General features: G+C 46.5%; 1 pseudogene across 1 annotated transcript; it reads right to left on the bottom strand.

Annotated features, from left to right (window-relative positions):
- Positions 1-5,768: 5,768 nt before the first annotated feature.
- Positions 5,769-6,860, bottom strand: LOC309811162 (coiled-coil domain-containing protein 86-like; annotated as a pseudogene). The gene has a single exon. The product of its transcript is annotated as a coiled-coil domain-containing protein 86-like (transcript).
- Between the last annotated feature and the right edge of the window lie 6,750 nt (positions 6,861-13,610).

Genomic DNA, 13,610 nt, shown 5'->3' with positions numbered 1-13,610 from the left:
TTGTTCCTGAGCTAAAGCAGTTTCCTATAAATTTTCTTTTGTGGACTGGGTCTCATGAATAATCAGAGCCAACTTTCTTATCAGCAAAGTAGCTGAAAAGCTGCCCGGTAGAGGCAGACCAGACAGCTGTAAAGAGCTGCCCCTTTGACACTTGGTGTTTATGAAGAGCCTTAGAGACAAGAGATGATCTTTTTTATGGTCTCTTCCCTTTTTTAATGAGAAAATGTTTTTTGCAATAAATGCACTCATCACTTAGTAATCCCACAAGCCTGGGATTGTATAACTAAATTCATTTTCTTGTGTCAATCGTATACAAACTCTTTCAAGTTTGACGGAACAAGAGTGAGAAGAAGGGGTGGTACAAAGGATCAACATTACTTAAATGCACATCTTTTGTGGGTTTTTTTCCTTTTAAAAAGGGAGGAACATTACAGAGTTCAGGAAGCTGTGAGCACTCAAAGGCTGCAAGACTGATCAACTCCATAGGCAGGACATGGAGTAAAGCCCACAGGGGAGGTGTGACTGCTCCAGGCATAAGGAACAGCATAAGCAAAGGCCCTGGGAGACGATGGAGCTCGGAGAATTCCGGGAGCAGAAACACGGCTGCAGCATCTCATCTCGAGAGCAGGGAGCAAGGAGAAGAGAGGGATGAGCTGGAACCGGAGAGGCCAGAAGGGATGAGACCACATAGGGCACCAGACGCCACAGCAAGGGTTTGGGGGTTTATTCTGTGAGAAGTGAAAAGCACAAAATGGTTAAAACTATACAAAAGCAAGCGGGGAGGGTGGGAGCGTGGGGTGGGGTGTAATGGATTTCCATGCCAGGGTCACCTTGGCTGCAGGAGAAAGGATTGGAGCCTGGGAAAGCAAGGGAGCAGGGAGGTTTGGAGAGAGAACTCTGCAGTGTTGGTGCCAGAGCCTGGGTCCAGACTGGGGTGATTGGGAAGAAGGAGACATGGACCAGCCAAAAGACCAAGGGGGGGAAACTGAAAGGACTCAGTCATGGGCTGGGGATGGGGAGTGCCAGAGAGGGAAGTGCCCTGGTGACTTCCTGTTACTAACAGAAAAGGTTAGTTTGTTCAAACTTTTGTTTACGTTTGTATCAGTTTCCTAGAGCTGACTCAACGCAATGCCCGCCAACCAGGTGGCTTGAAGGAACAGACATTTATTCTCTTGTAGTCCTGGAGAGCAGAAGTCTGAAATGAAGGTGTCAGCGGGCCAGGCTTTCCAGAGGCTCTAGGGGAGGAAGCTTCCTTGCCTCTCTTGCCCCTGGTGTTGCCAGCAACGCTTGGTGTTACTTGGAGCTGCCTTACTCCAGTCTCTGCTCTGTCTTCACGTGGACTTCTTCCTTCTGAGTGTGTTCTCTCTGTATCTAAATCTCTCTCTCCTTTTCTTATTAAGACACACCAGTCATTGGATTTAGGATCTACCTTAACCCACAATGACCTCATCTTAACATGATTATATTTGCAGATACTCTTTCCAGGTAAAGTCACATTCACAGGTACTGGGGATTAGGACTTCAGTATATCTTCTGAGAGAACACTATTCAATGCACTATATCTGAAGGTAATACTCTGTCATGGCTGTTGATGTTCTATATAAACACAAAAGATGTGGATAGTTTCCCCGAATGCCTCAGTTGTCTTCCTTATCGTATTACAACTTGTTTGTTTTATGTAGCATGGTCACTTTCAACAGCCCAACAAAGGAGTTCAGAATTGGTGAAATCCATATTATGAGTTCATTTTATAGCTTACTAGTTTCTCCATTATTAAAGCCAATTCTCATTTTCCTAAAAAATATTTTGGTTGAAGTGTTCTATGGTGAATTTTATGGATGACTTTTACTTTTTCCTTAAGGAAATACGGCTAAAAATCATAACTATCTTAAATGTGATCTCCAAAGATGATAGCCACAGAATTCTATTAAGAATATCATATGGGGCTTCCCTGGTGGCGCAGTGGTTGAGAGTCCGCCTGCCGATGCAGGGGACACGGGTTCGTGCCCTGGTCTGGGAGGATCCCACATGCTGCAGAGCGGCTAAGCCCGTGAGCCATGGCTGCTGAGCCTGCGCGTCTGGAGCTTGTGCTCCGCAACGGGAGAGGCCACAACAGTGAGAGGCCCGCGTACCACAAAAAAAAAAAAGGAATATCATATGCATGAAGGGTCTTATTGCCCTGGAAGAGAGCTTCATCGGTCCAAGTCCTTGGATTCTGGCAGAACTGACACACCCAAGCCATTGCTGAATTTGTGGCGGTTCTTCTAGTGAAGAATACACACACACCCAAATGCATTTCAGTAAAGACAGCACCCCATGGTAAATATGATGCCTTTGAGGCAGAACCACTGTAAATTTTACAGTTAAGTTACTGTGGTAAACCTCAGACTGTTGCAAATACTTGTGTATTTATCTGTGTGCATATATGTTACTTTACCAGAAAAAATGGACCTGAAAAATGATCCAATTTATTCTCCTAGATCCCCAGGAAAAATGGATAAGTTATTGTAATTTTTCCATTCCTACAAACATATGTATTTTGTATGTTTATATACCCAGAATATGCTTTTCAAGTTCAGGCATAACATTACTTGCCTTTGTTGCTTGGCCTACCCCATTTGTTATAGTCTACATGGCTGTCAGAGTTATATCAACAGACTTTCACCTTGCCCTGAGCCAAAATGCTTAGATTATAGTTCAGCCTACAGAGAGACCTATTCACGCTCCTACTGGCTGTGATAAGTCAACCTTCCATGCCCCAAGGAGATCCCTACCTGCTAGCATTTGGGTTCCATAGCCTTCTAAACATACCTCTGGGTCCCATGAAGTCTCGGACCTTGAATACAATTGGCCCTTGAACAATGAGGGGGTTAGAGGCATCGATCCTCTACACAGTCGAAAATCAAGTATAACCTTACACTTGGCCCTCCATATCTGAGGCTCCACATCCTCAGATTCAACCACCTGTGAATCATATAGTACTGTAGTATGCATTTATTGAAAAACAGCCATTATAAGTGGACCTGCACAGTTCAAACCCGTGTCATTCAAGGGTCAACTGTATTACCTGTATTTCAGCTATACAAATAAGCCTCTCAATCCCAACTTCCTTAAATGCCTCTAAACCTGATAAGCAGACCTATAGGTTAGCTCCACAACACTCTTTTTTCCCCACCTTTGTCGAGATATGATTGACATATAATATTGTGTAAGTGTAAGATGTACAATGTGATAATTTGATACCTACAGATATATGTGTGTATATATATATTATGAAATGATTACCACAATAAGGTTAGCTAACATATCCATCACCTCACGTAATTATCATTTTTTAATGGTGGTGGTGGTAACATTTACGTTTTACTCTCTTAGCAATTTTCAAGTATACAGTATTGTTAACTAGAGTCACCATGTTGGACAGTGCATCCTCAGAACTTATTCAGATCATAACTGGAAGTGTGTACCCTTTGATGAACACCCCCATTCCCCCCCCACCCAATTCCTCTTGGAATTGATTCCTGTGCTGGACATTTTCCCTTTAATCCTCTGAACTACTATCCAAATTGCTCTGTGCCCAGTGGGGCTGGGATCTATGAGCTGCTTCAGCATCATCCCTTGCCCTCTGCTTACAGCCGCATTTATAAGCAGGAACTCAGAAGATGGGAGCTGAGCCACAGATGTCAGGGGCTTCCCCAGAGGCTGCAGCTTCCACCAGGTGACCCTCCTTCTCCCTCAGGAATCTGGTGAGCCTTTTACCCTTCTCCCTTCAGGCTTAGGGGGATAAAGTCTCCTTGCTGTATCTGGCCCCATTGTGCTTCACTGTTCCATGACGATTTAAGCTTACCCATACTTTTTGCAAATAATCGCAGTATTAAAATTTACTTAACTATCCCTATTTAATGTGCCATCTTTTCCTGCTGGGCTGTTTGGCGTCTGCTTTACCCTTGAACTTGTTGCCGAAACGCAAAGGTTGTTGGGATCATTTCTAAGGAATGTGATAGGCTGATATTCAGGTACTAAAATTTGCAAATGATTTACATTTTTATGTAAATTAGAGCTGATTCAGATGTATGTCTACAAGAGCAGCACTCTCCTTTGCATTCTTCTACACTTTCTTGTGCAAGAGCGAAGGGGTGGAATCAGTGCAATCTAGCTGGGATTTGCTTGTGGGTGTGACACGCATGGGAGCACCATCTCGTGTCCTCCCCATATTTCTCTCTAGACTCAATTCTCCAGCCTTGGATTCGCTTTCTGGTCGATGCCTTGTGCGCCCATCCCTTCCTGGATTAATGAGGCCCTTAATGCATTTAGTGGAATGAATGGCTGAATGTCTGAACACCTGTATTGGTGCACAGCGCTGTCCGCCTCAGAGTCCTTCAGCATGACTTCCCCAGCCCAGCCCTTGTTCATTAGCCATTGTAAATTACAGTCACATGTGGCTTCCCTTTGTGCCTTTTCAGAAGACAGTGAGGGATACAGAGGAGGTTTAGAGAAGCCCTTCAACTGAACACACCCTGGGGAATTCCTTTGCCAACACTTCTGGGTTTGGGTGGGTTTCTGTCACAGGCTTTGCCTGGACACATCAGATTCAGGGAATCCCCCAAAACAAACAGCCGGGTGCCGTGGAGGAGTGTCTGGAGCCATCATGAAATGTTGCAGTTGATTGGCAGCTAAGATATGATCAATGAAAATAAAAAGAAAGCCTGTGAGGAGAAGAGGAAGAAAGGAGACCAGACAACTCAGCAACGGAGGCAGATAAACTCTCCCAAGCGGTCCGTCCCCAGCAATCCAGAAGAGCTTTCCTGTGTGAGTTCACCTTCTCACCACACAGAGAGGAAGCACAGATCACAGGAAAGTCAGAGTTGGCCACAGTCTAGAGGCAGAGACGTGTTCTTTATTCCATATAAGTCTCAAAACTGGGAAGTCTTTTTTCTTTCTTTTGCTAAGAGATCAACTTACAAATGGGTTTGAGGAAGGGAGTGGGTGAGCTTGGTCAGTTTGGTTGGAAGGTTTAGAAGCCAATTCTGCATACTCCACTTCCTCTTTGTAGAAAATCTGTTGCTGATCATCTGTTACTGATTTATTTAATAAAAATGAAGTTTAACAGGTTTTTTTTTACATTTTATTTGTTTATTATGTTTTCTCCATCAGAATGAAAGATCCTTGAGGGCAGGGATTTTTGTCTGTATTCCCTGGTACCTAGAATTGTGCCTGTACACAGCAGGCATTCAATAAATATTTCTGCTGTAGACTGGATGGCATGAGTTAATCAGATCCCTGGGGCTTCTGCAGAGTCTGGTACAGGAAAGGGGGAGCTAGATAGACCCTGCCCCCTGCAACCTGCCCATTTTAACCTTAAGTGTTGAAAAGTGGGGGGAAGCTGGATTCAGTCCGCTGGGTGACAGGGGCAGTGGGAGGATGCAGAGAGACCCAAAGCAGCCTTTGGGGAGGTGTGTGTGAGGAGAGGTGGGTTCCTGACTTCCGGCCTCCTGGCCTGGGTTAGACCCAGGACTCTGAGACAGAACGTACATATTTTGGGGAGTCACCCTCCAGTCACAGCTCCCTGAGGAACCAGAAATTACTCTTCATGGTTTGATGGCACTTGGAGAGGAGTGAGCTGACCCTCCTCCCTGCAGTCTCTGACAGGTCCCAGGCTACCTCTGGGTCTCTGTGCCACAGAGACCTGCCTGTGAGCCCTTTGGAAGGCTCAGAGCCCCGTCTCGGGTGGAGCCCCTGTTTTGGAGCCACGGAGTTGGAGTCCTGGGTCAGCAGAGTCGTGTGGCCAGTGGCCCGAGGGCTGCGGTGTGTGACACGGCGGTTGGCCACAGAAGGCCTCGGCCATCCAGAGCCCGGAGCTTCTGCAGCTGGGCCAGCGTCCAGCTTCTCCGCGGAGCGCAGCGGCTGCCTCTTCGCCCGCTTGCGCCTGGCGGGACTCTGGGTCGCTTGGACGATCTCCGCCTTCCGCTCATTCTCCGGGCGGCGTTGCGGGTTCTCGGCGCGGCGCCGCCGCTTCCTTCTCCTCCTCCGGGTGCCGGGCCAAGTCCTTGCCAGCTCTATCTCCTGCCCGTCTTGCATCTTCCGCTGCCAGGATGTGCGCAGGACCATCTGGGAGACGCTCTTCTTTGAGCGGTTCTTCCGCACCCTCCCGGACCTGGGCTTCCCCGTCGGGACTTTAGGGACGTCCTCCTCCTTCGGTGTCTTGGACGCTGGGGCCTGGGCTGAAGAGCCTTCTCGCTTCTCTGGCCCGAGACCGTCTCTCTCCGGCTGCCCGGCCGGCGGTGGCTTCCTCGGCTCACGCAGATCCCGGGGGAAGCCGGGCGCTGGGGTGTCAGCCCTGCAGCGGCTGAGCGGGCTCGGGACCCGGGTAGGACTCTGGTGACCCGGGCCCGGCGGCAGCTGATGTCGGGGGGGACCCCGCGGGGGTCTCCTCCTTACTCTTGGGCAACTCCGAGTCCGCTTCTTCTTGGTCCTGGGAAAACTTCGGCGACTCCCCACTTGGCTTTAGCTGCGGTCGGAAGGATTCAGGACTCGACTCCGGCTGTCTTTGGGGCGACTCCAGGCCTAGGTTTCGCTGACGCTGGGGGGGACCCTGGGCCCGGCTCTGGCCGCTGTCGGGGGGACCCCAAGCTTCCCCCGTCCTGTAGACTGGGTGATCTCGGGCTTGTCTCCGGCTGATGTCTGGGAGACCCCAGGCCGAGTGGCCGCACCCTCCGAGGAGACCCGGGCTCCCTCTTTTCTTCTGGGTTCGACTCGGGCTCCACAAGGGCCCGTCTGGCCCGCACAACTGAGGTGGGGTTCCCGGGGGACTCAGGCTTTGGGCCTTCCAGCCACCGGCTGCGCCTCCGCGGCGTATCCATGGCCCGGCCAGAGTTTCCAAATCGAACAGTTACTTTTAAAATCTTATAATTATACAATGAGATCCATAATTACTAATTAACATGAGATTTTTGAAGATGCATGGTAACTAAATAACCCCTTTAGGATTTTAAGGCATTACGTGCGACTATATTTTTTAAAGGCCTCTTTTGGCATAATTTGAGTATTTTTGGTACCCAATTTTATCAGACTAACCCAGATAAAGGGATTTAAAGTAAATGAAGAATCCATAAAAGACATATGAAGAGAATGGGAAACACACCCAGTACTTAAACAGCTAACATGAAAGAGACTATTTTATTATATGTATTCTGGAAGATAATAATATAAAGGGTTTTTTAAGCAATAAAAAAAAAAAGACAAAAAACAGTAGAGCTCTTTCTATAAGTAAAATCTTGCACATAATACCCGCAACATGTAAAACTGAGGAAGCTCCTTCGGTTGGTGTCCAGGTGGGGCCCGGGTCCAGCTATCCCATCCCCCATCCCTCTGAGGTCCCGACTTGGAATCCCCAGCACTCTACAGGAAAGAGTCTGGAAACCTCTAGAATCTCCTGCTCCGCTGTTCTCTATATGCATTCAGAAGTCCATGAGTAAGTGGATTTAAAATGTGAGAGGAGAAACGTTAGACACAATAAAGAATTTTCAAAGCATTGAACTGAAGGCCCCAAACAGAATTCCAGTGGCTTCTAATTGTTGATAAAAGGAAGTACAAAAAGCAACCCCTTTAAGGCCACTCATGATCTGGGGTAAACCTCTCTCTGCAGCCCAGTCTTCCACCATCCAGCCCTGCACCTTGTACCATGCTGTAACCCTCCGCTGTCCTGTCTGCACCCACCTGTGGCACTGAAATGGGGAGAGTCTGAATGGGTTGTGCTGTAAGAATAACATTGAATTTTGAAGATTTAGTGTGAATAAGGAACGTAAGTATCTTAATAATCTTTATATCAGTGGCATCACATTTTTGATGTATTGGGTTAAACAAAATATATTACTAAAATTACTTTTACCTGCTTCTTTCTCCTTTTTTAGAAAAATGTAGCTGTTAGAAAATGTACCTTACATATATTGCTTGCATCTGTCTGGCTTGTAACACAGGTGGCCCTTCTGGGGCGTCCACGGGCAGTGGGTGGGGGGACCGTGGAGAACCAAAGTACGTGCCCCTAGTGAGGCAGAAATGTGGGCCCCGTTGTCTCTAGGCCTCCCGAGTTTATAAAAAGACATTGGACATCTGGTTGTAAATGTGTGTGGGGAGTGAGTTGTTCATGAGTGTGCATGAATTTTCCAGACTTTTAAAGGTTGGCAACTATTCCATAATTTTTAAAACGAATCTAGCACAACACTGTTCAAGCCAAACAAAATACGTCAGGAGCCAGACGTGGCCCACAGACCGCCAGTATGTGCGATGCTCTTCACCCTTTCCATCTTCCCAAGGACTGTGCGTCTAACTGCTTTGCCCCACGTCAGTTGGGAGGGCTTCCCAGGCCGGTTCCCATATCTTCCCATGCCGGTTCCCATATCTTCCCATCCCCAGCATCTCATCTGTGGCACCAAATATGCTAAGTAGATGATTGTTAAATGACTAAATGAATGAATGCGTTCTGGAATCTTCTTGCTTGGAGGTTCTTCAATGGGAAATATTTTTCCGGGGTCTGAGTTGTGGTCCTGCCCTGAAGGGAAATGGGGAACCAGCTACTTTACCTCCCAAGACCCTTCTCATTTGAACAAACACTGCAGAACATCCATTTCTTGAAACAAAAGGAGTTCCTGAAGATTCTTTTTGTGTTAGTGTTGAGAATATTTTAAAAAGTCAGAAAGTGTGATTCCTCCAGATCCATTCTTCTTTCTCAAGAAAGAAATGTGTTTCCATATACATTTAAAATTTTTTTGTTCTAGTTCTGTGGAAAACGCCATTGGAAATTTTTTTTTTTTTTTTTGTGGTACGTGGGCCTCTCACTGCTGTGGCCTCTCCCATTGCGGAGCACAGGCTCTGGACACGCAGGCTCAGTGGCCATGGCTCAAGGGCCCAGCCGCTCCGTGGCATGTGGGATCTTCCCGGACCGGGGCACGAACCCGTGTCCCCTGCATCGGCAGGTGGACTCTCAACCACTGCACCACCAGGGAAGCCCGCCATTGGAAATTTGATAGGGATTGCCTTGTATCTGTAGATTGTCTTGCGAAGTACGGTCATTTTAACAATATTGATTCTTCCAATCCAAGAACACGGTATATCTTTCCATCTCTTTGTGTCATCTTCAATTTCTTTCATCAGAGTCTTACAGTTTTGGAGTACAGGTCTTTTACCTCCTTAGGTACAGAAAGTATAGGTAACCCTTCCCTAAAATGTCATAAAATTATTATACATCCATGTTTACTAAATAATTAACCTCTATTTTGTAAACCGTAAGAATCACAACTCTCAGATCATTTATATCAGAATATCAAGAATGCCTCTGAATTCTTGCAATTGGTATTTTGAGCTAGGACCATACAGTGCATTGTGAAAGGATTTATTTAGACTATGTGTGAACTTAATATATGTTAATTAGTAAAGCTGAATAGTTTTTAACATGTTTTTTGAAAAGTTGAAACTGAAATACTGGAAGTTAATTTTTAAATGAGTTTTACCTGGAGCCACAGGGCCTGGGGCAGCTCCCACGCTCCTTAGGACCCGGGTGCAGGTGCATCTGTGGAGGAAGTGACTTCGTGTCCTGGTCTGTGAGCGACCAGGTGCCCCCAGGCTGTGCGTGGCTGGCGCTGAACCCAGGTTGCTCAGGAGGCCACGCAGATCGGAGTGACCTGCATCCCCTGCACCCTGAGTCATCGGATCCCGGTGAGAACAGGTGGACTTACACAACCATACCCTTGCCAACATCCTATTTTGTAACAGATACACTACAACATTTCAGAACTCCTGGAGGTTTAAGTTCTTCAGGCGGTTTTTTTTTTTCAATCTAGTGATTTACAATGTAACCACTTAAGTGTTAACCTTACTTTTCTGAGCCCCACAGCATAGTCACGTCACTCACTGTCCTGAATCCTTGAGAGGAAGAGCTGATGCTCAAGCAGAGACACCAGCCACGTGGCCCGAACGTGAGCGGCTTGCTCCCTGCGTTTCGGTACTGCACTAACACAATCAACTTCTGAATTTGAAAACTTTGCAGTTTTCAAGTAACAACAATAAACATAAATCAAAAATCCTAAGTACTTTACATCACCAAGTGGGAAGCCAGCCAAAGTACCTACCAGGAAAACCTGGAGAAAAATAAGAAAATGGGCAAAAAAAGAGAAGGAATGAAAAACGGCTCTCTCTAGGAATGAAAAGGTAATCTAGGAACTTGAAAATGGGACTCCTGAGTACATCTGAGAAAAGATTTGTCTTTCCAGTTACCAGCACATCAATCTTGGGCTTTGCATTTACTAAGTTCCTTCCAAAACCTTGCGTGGACCTCAGCAACACGGTCACAAGATCACATGTTTTTGGTAAAGTGCACACAAATAGGATATTTTGGCTGCTCATGGCCAAGACCATTGTCTCTCTGCCCTTCAGCTTCCCCCTTTGTCACACCTCCCCCCATATCAGGTGGAACTGGAAAGGCAGCGGGCCTGTGGGTGATCTGTCTAAAGAGAAGTTGAGTGGAGCCTCGTGCGATACATACATGTGTATCGTTTCTCTCTCTCTCTCACACACACGTATATAAATATATCTCACAGCCGTTTCCATGCACAATTACATCATTGCCAGCTGATGTAGGAGCAGCTTCCAGGAATTCTCCTGCCTCCCCCCTGCTGAGTCCCCCAGGTCAGACACAGATGTACAAAGACTCAGGAATTATTGCGACATGAATGTGAGCTACAGTGCCTGACCCTGGATGCTCGTGAGCAGTGGAGGAGAAAGAAGGTTCAAATGTATAGAATCAGAAATTACCCCATAGAAGTCCCTCCAGCATCAGGAATGAGAACTGGAAGCAGAGGATTTAGTTCTCCTTGACGCCTGTTCAGAATTAAAATTCTCTCTTACCAGGATTACACTGCATAATGCAGTGTGTGGAATTATAAATATGTTGTGCAGCTTTGTTTTTCTTTGTTGGGAACAGTGCAGAATAGAATTGATCAGAGCTCCTGTGTTCAGGAATAAAGATGCAGACGTGGAGAATGGACTTGAGGACACGGGGAAGGGGAAGGGTAAGCTGGGACGAAGTGAGAGAGTGGCATGGACATATATACACTACCAAACGTAAAATAGATAGCTAGTGGGAAGCAGCCGCATAGCACAGGGAGTTCAGCCCGGTGCTTTGTGACCACCTAGAGGGGTGGGATAGGGCGGGAGGGAGGGAGGGAGACGCAAGAGGGAGGGGATATGGGAATAGATGTATACACATAACTGATTCACTGTGTTATACAGCAGCAACTAACACAACATTGTAAAGCAATTATACTCCAATAAAGATGTTAAACAAATAAAATAAAAGTAAGGAGAAAAAAAAAAGAACTCCTGTGTTCAGAGGGCATGAACTTGCAGCAGGAATCCAAAAAGTTGAGTGTGTCCATAACAGCCCCTAGGGAAAGGAAGATTGATAGAGGTTTTCCCAAGTTTGATAATAATCCAAAAACTTTACACGACATCATCAAAATGAGTTGAGAAGCTAAAGGAAACTTTTCTAAACTATCAGAAGGTAAAACAACCAAGCTCAAAAGAAGATTGAAGTAGCTTTTCATTTTCTCTACAAAAAATAGTATAAAATTGTTGCTATATGAAGAGGTGATCCGAATACGCAGCCAAGTGCTCACTTCGGCAGCACATATACTAAAATTGGAATGATACAGAGAAGCTGTTTTATTCATGGATGTGTCCTCAGAGCCTAGAGCAAGGCCTGGCACACCGTAAGCATTCAATAAATGTCTACCGAATGAATGACCTCCAAAAAAAAAAAAAAAAAGAATATGCAGCCAAAAAAGTAGGAAAAGAGTATTACAGTCAGGCAGCTAATTAATAAAAATAGTATGATATTTTTCTAGGTCTAGTGATGTTTTCTATTTGACAGCTTTTTAAAATTTGTAACATACTGTGGCTTAACTTCTCATTCCAAATTAATATTTTCACTATATAACTAATTTCATGTTAAAAGTTTTATATTCTTTTTCTTAAAGAGGACGACACCCAAATTGTGTAAGCTTCAGGCCCCACAAAACCAGATCCACCCCTGCCCTTGGGTGAAAGTGGAGATGACATTCAAGAGAAATGTGAGACACACGTTTTCCTACTGGCGGAGGAGGAAAAAAATAAGGTAAAAAAAAAAATCCTAATGACAAAATAACTGAAGCAGGCAAATCTGAAAATGGCTAAAATTCAGCAAAGAAAACTGAATCCTCTAGCCTATGGGTCTGCATCCTCCCTCCTCAGCAGCTTTTCTTCCAGCAGCAACAGCATCCCCAGGGCTCAGCCTGGATGACAAGCACTAAGCAGGCTTCCAGAGCATGTCCACTGAACGTCCTAATTCAGAACCTGCCTCCCCCTGGAGCTCCAGGCCAGATCATGAAATCCAGCCTCTGCCCTGTAGCCCTCAAAGATGGCTCATTCTCATAGGTAGGTGCTGTTCCCCGTGAATGAATGGGAAGCAACAGACTCAGGGTCACAGGGCCTTATGATTTGTGTTTCTTTTACCCACCACGAGGATGAAATTGTCCTGAGCCATTGATGCTCTTTTCCATCGCTGGCTGTGCAAGGAGCCACCATGTTAAGCATAAAGTATCCCCTCCAGCCCAGACCCTGTCAATACCTACCTGACCCACCCATACATCATGTACTGTTTGATTTGTTCATCCAGACAGAAACTGAAACGGGCTTCCTGTCAAGACCAAAGCTTTCCCTCTACCCAGCCCATCTCACTTGCTACTGGTCCTTATTTGAACTTGGTCTTGTCTTGCTAACTCTAGACTGTGGCTCTGACATCAGGTTCTGGCCTCTCTTCCATCTTGGCAACTCTTCAGACTCCAGTCCTGGCTTGGGAACCGGGTTTTGCTGTGCTTAGTCTGCCTTCCCACTCCCTCTCCACCCAGAAACCAGATCATAGGGCCCCACAGAGGTCCCTGCACCTCACAGAATCTCCCCGTCTCTGCCCTCTGCTCCGTCTTGCCCTTGGCCTTGCTCATGTTGCTCATGCAGCAACCTTTGTTCCCAGGCCCTTCCTATTCTTCTTTCTCTGCCTGTTTGATTTGGAACGTTGATTTTGGGCTCTGGGTCGGCAGCCATATCCCTCCTCCATGCTTGGCTAGCTCCCAGAACCCAGGCCAAGGCCAGATCCCTGCAGACCCACTGCCAAGGAAAGGAAGTTGAGCACACACAGTCCAGTTTTGCTCTTTCCCTTTGTCTGAACTTTCGTGTTGCCCCAGATGAGCACACCCACACTCTAGACCCTACTCCACAGAATTTCGCTGACTCACCCATTCCAGTGGTGGGACGAGGACAGGGTTTGGCAACTAAGTTTATCAGGACAGAAGGGCTGGGAGTTCTCTGGCCCAGTACTAAGTCTGGAGCCATGACATCACCAACCCCTGTAGTACCCAGTTTTGTTAACCCCTAGGTTCACCCAGCTCACTTCCCTCCTTGTCTAGAAACCAACCAGCTTCCCAAGACCAAAAATGCGATATGCAAAAACTTGCAGGAGATCATGCGTGCTGCAGGCCTCACTGTCTGATTTAAGCTTTGTCTAGGAACCTCTGTGTAATGGC

Source organism: Mesoplodon mirus, assembly GCF_964341445.2.
Source record: "Mesoplodon mirus genome assembly, chromosome: 10".
NCBI classification, from domain to species: Eukaryota; Metazoa; Chordata; class Mammalia; order Artiodactyla; family Ziphiidae; genus Mesoplodon; species Mesoplodon mirus.
This window is presented reverse-complemented; position numbering and strand designations above follow the sequence as displayed.